We start from the raw sequence: 11,690 nt of genomic DNA on the forward strand, positions 1-11,690 counted from the left end.
TAAGGTTCATTTAGTGACCGTTCAAAGTTACAATGGCACTGAAAAATGTGACTTATGACAGTTTTTCACACTTAACAACCATTGCAGCATCCCATAGTCACAAGATTAAAATTTAGACTCTTGGCAACTGACTCATATTTATGACAGGTGCAGTGTCCATTTTGTGACCTTCTGACAATCTGCAGTGATTCACTTAACAACTGTAGCAAGAAAGGTTGTAAAATAGAGCAAAACTCACTTAACCAATGTCTCGCTTAGCAACAGAAAGTTTGGGCTCAATTGTGGTCATAAGTTGAGGACTACCTGTATTGCCAAATCATATATGATTTTGCCTTCTCGTCCAATTCTTATGAGAGTTAACTATGTTCTGAGAATTTTGTCTCACATATACTGGTACCTGCACTTGGAAAACACCTGCAGTATCCTCACAGACAATTGGAGCCCTCCAAATTGGAGACCAGTCCTGCTGGAACAAGTTTTCATATTTGGCAAACAGTTCATAAATATGAATAACTGAGACACCTGTACTATTCATAATTTTAAAGTTTGGCAATAATTTCTTCCCAAAAATTATATGTTTTGTAGGCATAATCTGAGAATTATCACATAGATGTCAAAACTGTTATAAACAACTATGAACACCTTTCTTTTATTCATTAAAATTAAACTTCTAGTTGATGGCTCAGGGATAGATTTCTTTCCCACCTCATTTAGAGAGAACTGAATTTTACCCTAATGACATTAAATAAGCTCCTTCCTTTTGTTTCAGATAGTTAAATGATTTGGTCCCTACCTTGCTTTTATTCTGAAATTGCTCTTGGCTCTTTTCTTATACTTACATTAAAGATTTCCATTACATTTTTTATATTGTATGGATTACTTCCAAGTGCTTGACAGATTGGCTTATTCTATGCAAGAAACTGCAAGCTCAGATCATTTTTCATTAAAATACTCAGCTTCACTGAAATTCATTAATGCACTTTGCTTTACAAGTATGGATCTTGTATACAGTATATACCCCCACTTTGGGGAATCTCCTCAATAAATTACGTGATTAGCACAATGAGCTTTTTTCCACATTGTGCGAGAAGTTGCACCGCAAGTCAAATTCTTTACCTAGCACTACAAAATACACTATAAAGGGATTCATACAATCAGAAATTTTTGAACAGTTGCTAGAGACAGATTTATAGAATACTTCCAACCAGAGATATTATGTGATACTGTCCTGGTTTGTTTACTTGCTTTTTTCAGGGAGGGTGCACATTGTTGAACCAAAGCCTCTCATATTTATTCTCTAATACTACTGCCTTTAGTCATTGCAGAGACTATTTTTATTATGGTTAAGTCATAGGAATATAAGAAAGATATTATAAGGGTCTCAGAACTCATTCTGTCAATCCTCTCTGTACACCAGCAGCATAACTGTTCTGAAAACTGAACAAAAAGGGACCAAATATGGTGAGGAATGAGAAGCCAGTAAAAGCGGATTGAGAGAGGGATATGAAAAAAATCCCAAAGCAAGTTCCCCAATGAATCCCTATGGGAAATGCAATTGGGCAGTTGTGTTCAACATGTCACTGATTCTTCCTTCTAACCCTGACCTTTCTCTTTCCTCATCACATGACCAAGTTTAGAAATAGATAGACTATATCATGCTTTTCAGTGCACAAATGTCCACAAACATACATAGATGTAACACGTAGGGAGAGTAGAAACACACACACACAAAGGCACAACTCATATATGCCCAACTGGATCAGACATTACCATCAGCACAGACACAGAAGTATGCACATTTTGCAACCAATCCTTACAGTTATGACTTTTGCAGTCTATAAAGCAAAGGAAAACTGAAATAAGATCATAACCATAATCACAGTTCCGCTTAATGGCCACTTCACTTAATAAAGTTCCCAATTGTGGTTGCTAAACAAGGACTATCAGTTGAATCCTCATGCTCTCTGAGCTTGGTTGTTTTCTTGCAGATGTTTCATTACCAGATTAGATAATATCATCAGTGTTAAAAGAGAGTGGGTTTTGCTCTCATTATATATATAGTAGTGGCTTGCCCTTTATACTGGTGATAAAGAGTGGGGAGGAATCTGGACCCCATGCTACCTAAGTATGATTTTCCTAACCAGCTATTTTGAGAAAAAGAGCAATAACTCCAGACAAGGGACACGTAAGATGAATGGAGGTTACTAAAAGTGTACAGAGTCATCTATTCCACTTTGAGAATCTTATCTTGAGCTCCATAAATGATACATTCTGATTCCCTTCAGAGGTAATTCTTGGACCTGAAGCAAGCTTTATACTAAAACTTCATTACAATTGTCTACAATGAGGAACATTCAAATATACTGATTTTTTTCCCCACTAGAAGAAGATGGAATTTTCAGAAATGAGAGATACTTATTAGGTTATGAAGCTTTCAAAGTGTCATAGAAAATATACCATAGCTTTTCAGGTTATAGTCCTTTTTCTTTTTAAAAGCGCTTTTAACTTTATTGTTTTGGAATAGAACATGATAGCATTGGCAGCAAAAGTAGTTCCTATGGTCATATCTGTGGCAATTTTGAGAAAGATTAAGGGAACTTTCTGCAAAGAGAAAGAGTGAGTGGAATGAATAGTGGTGCCAAAATGTAATGAAATGTAATGAACCTGATTGTTGGGGCTGAAATGTTCATCTAAAAGTTAACCCATCTGTTTGAGACAATTTAGAACAGGGGTCTTCAAACTTGGCCCTTTTATGACTTGTGGACTTCAACTCCCAGCCAGGCATGCTGACTGAGGAATTCTGGGAGTTGAAGTCCATAAGTCATAAAAGGACCAGGTTTGAAGACCCCTGACTTAGAATATCAACACAGAACTGCATAGGTGTGAAATTCAACAAGAAGGAGGGTGGAACAATTGTGAAAACTAAGGATTTCTCTTCCAACATCTTTAAGACCTCCTCAGTTGTTCCAGTTGGTGATCCTATTGTAAAGATTTGGGAGGGGGGTGCTGTACATCTGTTAATCACTATATTCAATATTTCTCTTTGATGCTTTACAACCATGACAAAAAAGTAACAAAATATATGTGCTGCATGACTCTGAGCAACTCTGGGAAAGCATTCCCCTACACTTCCTTTTGAGGAAAAGAGTGTTGCTTTAACAAAGGCACTATTTGTTATATATTAGGATTCTGGAGAAACAGGTCAGGAAACAAATTCTAGAAGAATTTGATCTGGTTTAGATCCATCTATTCCAGGTCAATAATGAAAATATATTTGATTAAATTAGGTAATCACTGCTGTAAGAAAAGCTGCCCTCAGATATTTGGGCAAAATGTTACAATGCACCTGTTTCCTTACATTCAACTCAAATAAGCACCAATCTTACCTCTGACACAAACACACATCCCATTTCTGTCACACATGCAGAACTTTGTGTTCTTGCTGCTCTCTACGACCTTATATACACAAGTGAAACATTTGGCTTTTTTAGTAGGCCTAATAAATGTACTTTACAAAAATCTGGGTACTGTTGGATGATAGCAAAGATATGATTTTGTATTTTTTCTTCCTTTGTATGGATCTTTGAAATATATATGATTGCTCTAGCTTCCAAGTTGCATCCCACAAGATTTGGGGAAAAAACAAGCAGAGCAAATTAAAAAAAAGACAGAGAAAAATGAGTGTCAGAAGGTGGTCATAGATGGAGGGTAAATATTTGAAAATCCAAACTGTCTATAGAATAATTTGACTTGGACTGCTGGACATTGAACCTTAACATGCAGTGTTTTAATATTTTCTATCTCTGCTTTGATGCAATATTTTCTTTGTTGAACTGAAATGTTTAAGTAAACTAATAATATTAAGACTGGCTGCAACTGGGATCTGATTTCTCCAAGATTAATGCTGGTCAAATGTATTAGATCAAGCTCTAAAATCAAGCTCTCAATTGAGGAAATGAGAACTCAGGACAGGAGGTATAAAGCCTCTCCAATCTAAAAAAATAAAAATACCTGCCTACTGATCATGCACCAGGTTGAATAAACAAACTAAATAACAACATATAATAATTAAATGTCAGTTAGAGGGAAAGCACTCAAAATAGACAATGAAGATGAATGATCCAATTCAATGGAACATGAGTAAATATACAATCTGAGAAATAGCAGTACATGAATTACATCAAACCATAACCATATTACTTCCTTGAGTCACATATTCCTGCCTGGACTGAAGAGTTCAAGCCATGGGCTTCATTTGGGTGGTTCTTCCTCATGGTACAAGGAGAAAGACAGCTGGGTTGTGCTACCTGAGTTCTAGTTTCTTATATTTAATACAGCAGAGTTCTTATTAAACGAAAGAAAAATACAAGTCTTCTTTGCATGTTTTAGTTTACACAACTGAGAATCGTCTTTTCTCACAGAAGAAATACATTGAAGAAACATTTTATTACATAAGTGGAAGCAATACAAACAGAATTACAAAGGGGAATATAACACCCAGTTGTACATTCTCTCCTCAAACTAGATGAGGAATAATTTTGAAGTCATCACCTGATCCTTAGATTAAGGCTGAAAAGATGAGATTATTGTTTTTTGAAACTGCTGTTTCTTGGGTAACTGATCTAGCTTGATTCCGATTCCAAATTTTACTCTGGATGGAATCACATTCTCTGTAAAGGAGCATTTCTATAATTCTTAGACTCGTGGCTTTTCTAAAGCAGCATATGGAAGCTATGGTCAAGACGACCTTTGCCAAGCTATCAGCGGGCATCAATTCTGAAAATTTTTGGACTGGGGAGGCTGACAACAACTCATGTTTTCATCACTTCACAATTAGACCACTGCAGCATTTTCTACATAAACTGCCATTAAAGACAATTCAGAAGCTATGATTGATCAAGTATGAGCAATCTTTCTGCTAGCCAGTAAGAAGAGATTCTGAAAAATTCAACATTTTAAGTACTTTTACTGCTCCTTGTTTAGCTAGACAGTCCTACTGAGTAAATCTGAAGTGCCCATTTCACAAAAAAGCAATGGAAAATAATGTCAGATGTCTTCAAACTTTATTGAGCTTATAAAAGATAGAGAAAACAAATTCTAAAAGCATTTTTGTAATTAGCCCAGGTCATAATATATGTGCTGCTAGGAGCAAAATTCACCTCTTGCTACATTTCATTGCTACATTGCTACCCTAAAATCATGCATATGATGAGCCTCACCGATGCATGTTGTTTGTGTTAATTTGACTATACTGATAATTTAGAATTCTTTTTAAAAAATGTTGATAATTCTGTGCAAGTACTTCCAGATTACTATAGAGCAAGAATTGGAGAATAATTATGAATATCATTTTGATATCCATATAAGAGGGATATTTATTTGTTTATAATTTTTTTTATAATTTATACATTTTATAATTTTGGCCACCCATCTTACTATAGGCTAACTGTGAAAGATGGGATATGCACTTCACATGCACTCATGTGTGTATTTCACTGAAGGGCCAAAGTAAAATCTGAGGATTTATAATAAAAGGGGAACATTATATCTTCTAGCCCAATCTGATGAACCAAAAGGCATAGTCACAATCTCTAATGAGTACTTTCAGTTATTCAAGATACTACAAAAAAACCTTCTCTTAGACAAAGTTTCCATGGTATTAATTCCTTTAATGGAAAATAGGTTGCCAGATAGCTAGAACAGCAAGATCTGGTTCAAGATCTTTGGTACCTTACTAGAGTTTCTAACCATAATTATATTTATATCCATATGCTCAGACAACTGTGCAAATATTAAAGATACTCATGTTTAATTCAGTATTGGATCATACAGTCTCTCAATTATATATCTATGCTATTAAATTAAGGGTCATTTGTGACTGAACATGCCTTTAACCAATTATGTAAGAATATCCTGACTGATGCATTGCCTTTTTTCCATTTTTATCATTCACTTTATTTTTTATAACAGGAAACCATAATTTTCTTAAAGTAAAATATCAGACTTCAGGTAATTGTCATAATTAAGTAGCCTGTAAGTACAAGCTACTTTAGGTTTTCTTGCTAGTGTTATCATCAATGTATATATTATATCTTCTTTGCAAAAAATATACAACTGGCTACTTAGAATCTGTTCTCAATATGTGAGCAGCAGGATATAATTATGTTGCTTTACTAAATAGTGCTATATCTTTATCAGTCACTGATTTATGTCTGTTTGAAATTGTGCTACAATTTTCATAAAAATTACTTTCATTTGCTTCCAAGCAATTAACAACATTTTTCTCCAAACTAGCAACTATAACATTATTCCCATTACTTCCTGCTGCCAATCATACTCATCATCAAGAAAGCATGTTTTATCACCATTTAAAATAAGCATGTGCCCAAATTATAAACATTGTCTAACTCAGTGGTTCTTAACCTGTGGGTCACAACCATTGGAAAACACATATTTCCGATGGTCTTAGGAACCAAGACCCCACTCCGCATTCATCTCCGCATGGCCTCCTCCACCATTTGCAGAGAGACAGAGAGGCACTTTCGCTTCCCTTCTCTCTCTCTCAGGCAGACTTACCTCCTGCAGGGCTCCTGATTGGCCTTGCACCCAGGTGCCCCACCCCCTGGGAGAAGCATGGCCAGGGCCTCGTGGCCTTGGAACTGCCTGGGGAAGCTCCAGGATCCCTGCTGGGAGCGACCTGCTGGAGGCTCTGCTGAGTGGGCCAGCCCTCCCGCAAGCTGCAGCCCAAGGGAGACCAGCCCCTGCAATTCCCAGCCAGCCCAACCATTGGGCCCACTGGCTGAGAAGGCACACTGGAGTCCAGGCTGTTGGGAAGGAAAAAGGAGATACAGCAAAGGTAGGAGACAAGAGCCGCCTCCTGGGGTCCGGCGCTGGTGGCGTCTTCCTTGCCCTCCTCTTCCTCCTCCCCTTCTTCCTCCTGCTGCCCCCAAGGCGGCTCGGGCAAGCACCGGGGCAAGAGGGGTGCCTGGGGGGAGCAGCCGGGCTGGCAGAGCAGCTGGCAGGGGCCACACAGCACCAGCCCCCACCATGGCTCCATTGGATGGGCGGAGGGTGAGGCCGAGCAGTGCGGAGTCCTGGCTGGGGCAGCAGCAGTGGTTTCCTCACCCTCCTCCTCTCCTTCTTCCTCCTTGTGCCCCCCAGGCAGCTCGGGCGAGTGCCGGAGCAAGAGGGGTACCTGGGGGGAACAGCCGGGCTGGCATAGGGCTGGCGGGCCACACAGCACCAGCCCCCACTGCAGCTCCATTGATGGACAGAGGACGAGGCCGGGCAGTGCGGAGTCCTGGCTGGGGCGACTGCTTCCTTGACCTCCTCCTCTTCTTCCTTCTGCTGCCCCGCAGGCGGCTCAGGCAGGCACTGCCTCCACTGAGGCTCCATCGATGGGCGGAGGATGAGGCCAGGCAGTATGGAGTCCCAGTGGGTGCGGTGGCTGGGCTGGGGGCGGCGGGGACCCCCGACGATGCTGCCATGCCACCACCGTCGCTGCCTCCCGTCCTGCTCCCCTTCCCCACCCACTCAGTTGAGGACATGACAGGGTGGCGGCCGGGCCAGGGGCAGCGGCGAGGAACCCCGACGATGCTGCCGTGCTGCCACCATCAGAGCCAGAGCCGCTGCCTCCCATCCTGCTCCCCCTCCCCACCTGTTCGGCTGAACGGGGACCCCTGACAATGCTGCCGTAAGATAGAGAAAGAAAGAGAGAAAGGAAAGAAAAAGAAACAGAGGAAAAGAGAGGAAAGACAGAGAGAGAGAAAGAGGGAGGGAAACAGAGAAAGAGAGAGAGAGAAAGAGAGAGGGGAAAGAGAAAGAGAAAGGGAGAGAGGAAAGAAAAAAGAGAGGAAATAGAGAGAGAGAAAGGGGGAGAGGAAAGAGAGAGAGGAAAGAGGGAAAGAGAGGAAAGAAGGAGAGAGAGAAGAGAGGAAAGAGAGAAAGAAAAAAGAGAGGAAAGAGAGAGAGAGAGAGAGGAGAGAGAGAAAGAGGGGGAGAAAGAGAAAAAGAGAGGAAGGAGAGAAAGAGGAAAGAGGGAGAGAGAGAGGAAAGAAAAAGGAAAAGAGAGAAACGGGAAAAGACAAGAGAGAAAGAGGGAGGAAAGAGAGAGAAAGAGGAAAGAGAGAGAGAAGAGAGAGAGAGGAAAGAGAAAGAGACAAAAGAGAAAGAGAGAGAGGAAAGAGAGAGGAAAGAGAGAGAGAGAGAAAGAGGGAGAGGAATGGCGCTTCTCCAACCAGGCTGGGCGGAGCTGGCAGAGCGGCCTTCCTGCCCCCCCTCCCCAGCCAGCTGGATGTGGGTTGGGGGTCACCACAACATGAGGAATTGTATTAAAGGGTCGCGACATTAGGAAGGTTGAGAACCACTGGTCTAACTGCACAGAAATACTATGTATGGAAGAGAAAAAAGATAATAAAATATGATGCAGTTAAGCCCAAAATGTTTCTTCTGAAGCACTCCTTCAGCATTCCATTTTATCATCTGACTAAGGCTGTTTTAAGGCTGTGCTTTCCCCACCACCACCACCACCCTTTCCAAGTAGTTTGAAGTTGACTTGAAACTGTTTTCATTTTTACTGACCTGAAAGTGTGGAGGATGACATTATGGTACTGAATACCATAATAGCCGAGGTGGCGCAGCAGTTAGAGTGCAGTACTGCAGGCCACTTTAGCTGACTGTGTTCAGCAGGTCAGCGGTTCAAATCTCACCGGCTCAAGGTTGACTCAGCCTTCCATCCTTCCGAGTTAGGTAAAATTAGGACCCAGATTGTTGGGGGCAATGTAAATATATATATATATACATTGCTTACTGGTGTACACCGCTTAGAGAGTGCTTGCACTTAAAGCGGTATATAAGTCTCATAAATAAATAAATCTCTATGGATGGGTATACAAAGGAGTCAGGGCAAGGTATAAAACAATATTTCCTGAACCTTCATTGATCCAATGCCAAGTTGGCTTGCTAATACTTTACTGAAGATGTTCTTTCTCAATGGAGCCTCTATCTCCTTCTCAAAGCCAGTCTAGTGCTGAAATAGGTTGCAGCCAGATCAAGCAAGAGAATCCACTTTCCTCCAGAAAGTGCAATTTTGTGCAATTTTGTAAAATTGCACAAATATTCTGATTCATATGGAAAATCCATGGGAGGTCAGTGAGGTCTCCAACTGTAGGTTATCAATTGACCAGCAGCAGGTCTGCTCCTTCCCATCCAGTCATGGGGTCTCTTCTTCCTTGGGCATTTATGCTTTAATTGCCATACAGATCAAAGCCTTTCTAGCAACCAACTGTTAAAAGTTATTCTGCTCACAGGCAGCCTTGCCTCCAACTAGGTTTTTCTTTAGTTCTATTCAGCAAGCACAAAGATAGTCTTGGAGCAAAAAAAAAAAAAAAAACCCTAGGGGAGAAAAGATATTTTGCTCTTTGTGCTATTTGCTCTTTTCTTGCACCTGCCTTATATTACTATCTTACTTGTATTCCCCAAGACTGCTTGCAACATATAGACAGATTTTTTCCATGATGTCACTAACCTGGTTCTTCAGATCTTTGTCATTGTGACAATATCAATCTATCTTGCTATTGGTTATCATATTTTCCTTTTCAATATTAGAGTTTTCTCCAGAGAGATAGGTCTTTGCATAACATGTCAGAAGTAGGGATAATTTGAGTTTAGCCATTTGTGCCTCAAATGAGTGCTGTCAATTGGTTTATTTTATAATCCATGTGTTTGCAGAGTGATTTATTGAATTAATCCATTGCCTGCATTTGCACATTACGAAATAAAGTATGTAGTTTCAGATTTGTAGTTTACTATGGCTTTCAAACCTTACTAAAAATTATTAAATCCAATAGATATAAAGGACATGATTACCAAATGTGTCAACATCTGATTGGAACACAGCATTGTCCTAAATTTATGATCACATAACTGAATAATTTTTGAATACAACTGGTTGTGAGCATGTTTATTTCATTTAAACCCCATGGGTTCTCTTTCATACATGTGAAGAATTCAAAGCTATATCATTGATTAATTTGACTGAATAATCACTGCACACATCAACTTGGGCAGGATGTGAGAATAAAAGGTGAAGTTAATAGAGCTGAAGTATTCTGCACTTGAAGTTCAAAGGGAGAAAACAATGCAGGAATGATCATGGAACACCTATCAGCAATTCCTTAAAGCAACTATTCCAAGTAGTACAGGATCATGTGGCTCCTTTCAGCAGTGGCAACAAGATTCTGAGCAAAGATGTAGTTGCTTTAATGAATTCCTGATAAGTGCTGATACATGGATGCCAACATGTGGTCCAAAGCACCTTTTTTGTTTGAAATTGAAAATGTTGCATTAGCCTAATAATAAGCACATTTATTCCATTTTATAATTTGATTTAATTTAATAGAAAATAATTTTATTTTGTCACTACTTTCAAAGTAGAATTTTGATTAATTATCATGATAGTGTTCCATTACATATTCAGTAATGAGTTTGTCATACTTGTGTATAAATATCCCTTGTTTTATTTTATGATCATCTTTCCTGCAGGCTTCATACTCTCTAATCACCTACATTTTGGTTAAATCCTAAATGGACATAAACCTAGTGAATGGTGAAACTGATCCTATTGGAATTTTTACAGATTGCAAAATTTGAGCAGCCAGGAAGTCTTCAAAGTGATTGCAGAAAATGGGAACCCAGATTTATCTTCATCAGCAGTAGTATCTCCATCTTCAATAAGAAAATAAACTCAAAATATCCATCAATAGAAATTAGAAAGATATGATCAAGCAAGTAGAATCAAGTAAAAAAGCAGAAGCCTCTTTTGCAAAGTGCTTTAAAAATAGTTAGATTGGCATCATATGGGTGAAAGTAAGCATATTGGCAAGCCTTTAGCTGTAAGATTCTGTTACAAGTAGCATCCCAAATAATAACCTTTTTGCTTCAGATCAGATGGTCTGCCTTTTACTGGTAGAATGAGCCTCTGATTCAAGCATAATATCACCATTTCTTTCTAGTATAATTTTTACTAGATTGTTATTGACACTATGAGCTACCATACATTTGTTATACATCTTATGCCAAATAAATATTCTGTGAATAACTGTGATTACTATTGTTGTTATTGTTTTTATGTCAAGCTCGCCCCGACTTGGACATTTAGGAAAGAAAGACCCTCAACTCCATTTCTTGAAATGAAAGGTTCTTTTACTAAAGGCAAATAGTTACAGCATAAGCAAAGCTAGACCTGACTATTCTTATGCAAAGTTTGCTATTTTCCCCTTTCCCTGGCCCTCCTCTCTTGATCAGTCCACTATGGTCCACTAGCATTCACTTTTGATGTTTTGGGAACTGCTTTGAGGTTTGGCACCTCTTTGGTGTAGTTTCACATTCCGTTCTCAGGCGCCATCCTTGATCTCCTTGATCGGCTGGTTTAATCCTGACTGAGACCTCTGGCTCCTATCACCTTGTCATTCCCCCCCCACACATACCTTTCCTGTCCATTCCTCTGCCTATTCCTTATTTCCCCAAATGCCTCCTCCCTGCCTTACATTTTATGCCAGGATGCTAGTGAAGCAAAGTATATTGAAGCTGGCAAGCCTGACATTTTATTTATATACCATGCAACTCCCAGCCCACTCTGAGTAGCAATATAAGTGGTCCCATCTCCCAATAGTTTCTAGCTGTAGAATAAG

This window comes from Crotalus tigris, unplaced genomic scaffold (genome assembly GCF_016545835.1).
Source record: "Crotalus tigris isolate CLP2741 ecotype Arizona unplaced genomic scaffold, ASM1654583v1 scf7180000018265.1456218, whole genome shotgun sequence".
In the NCBI taxonomy this organism is placed as follows: Eukaryota; Metazoa; Chordata; class Lepidosauria; order Squamata; family Viperidae; genus Crotalus; species Crotalus tigris.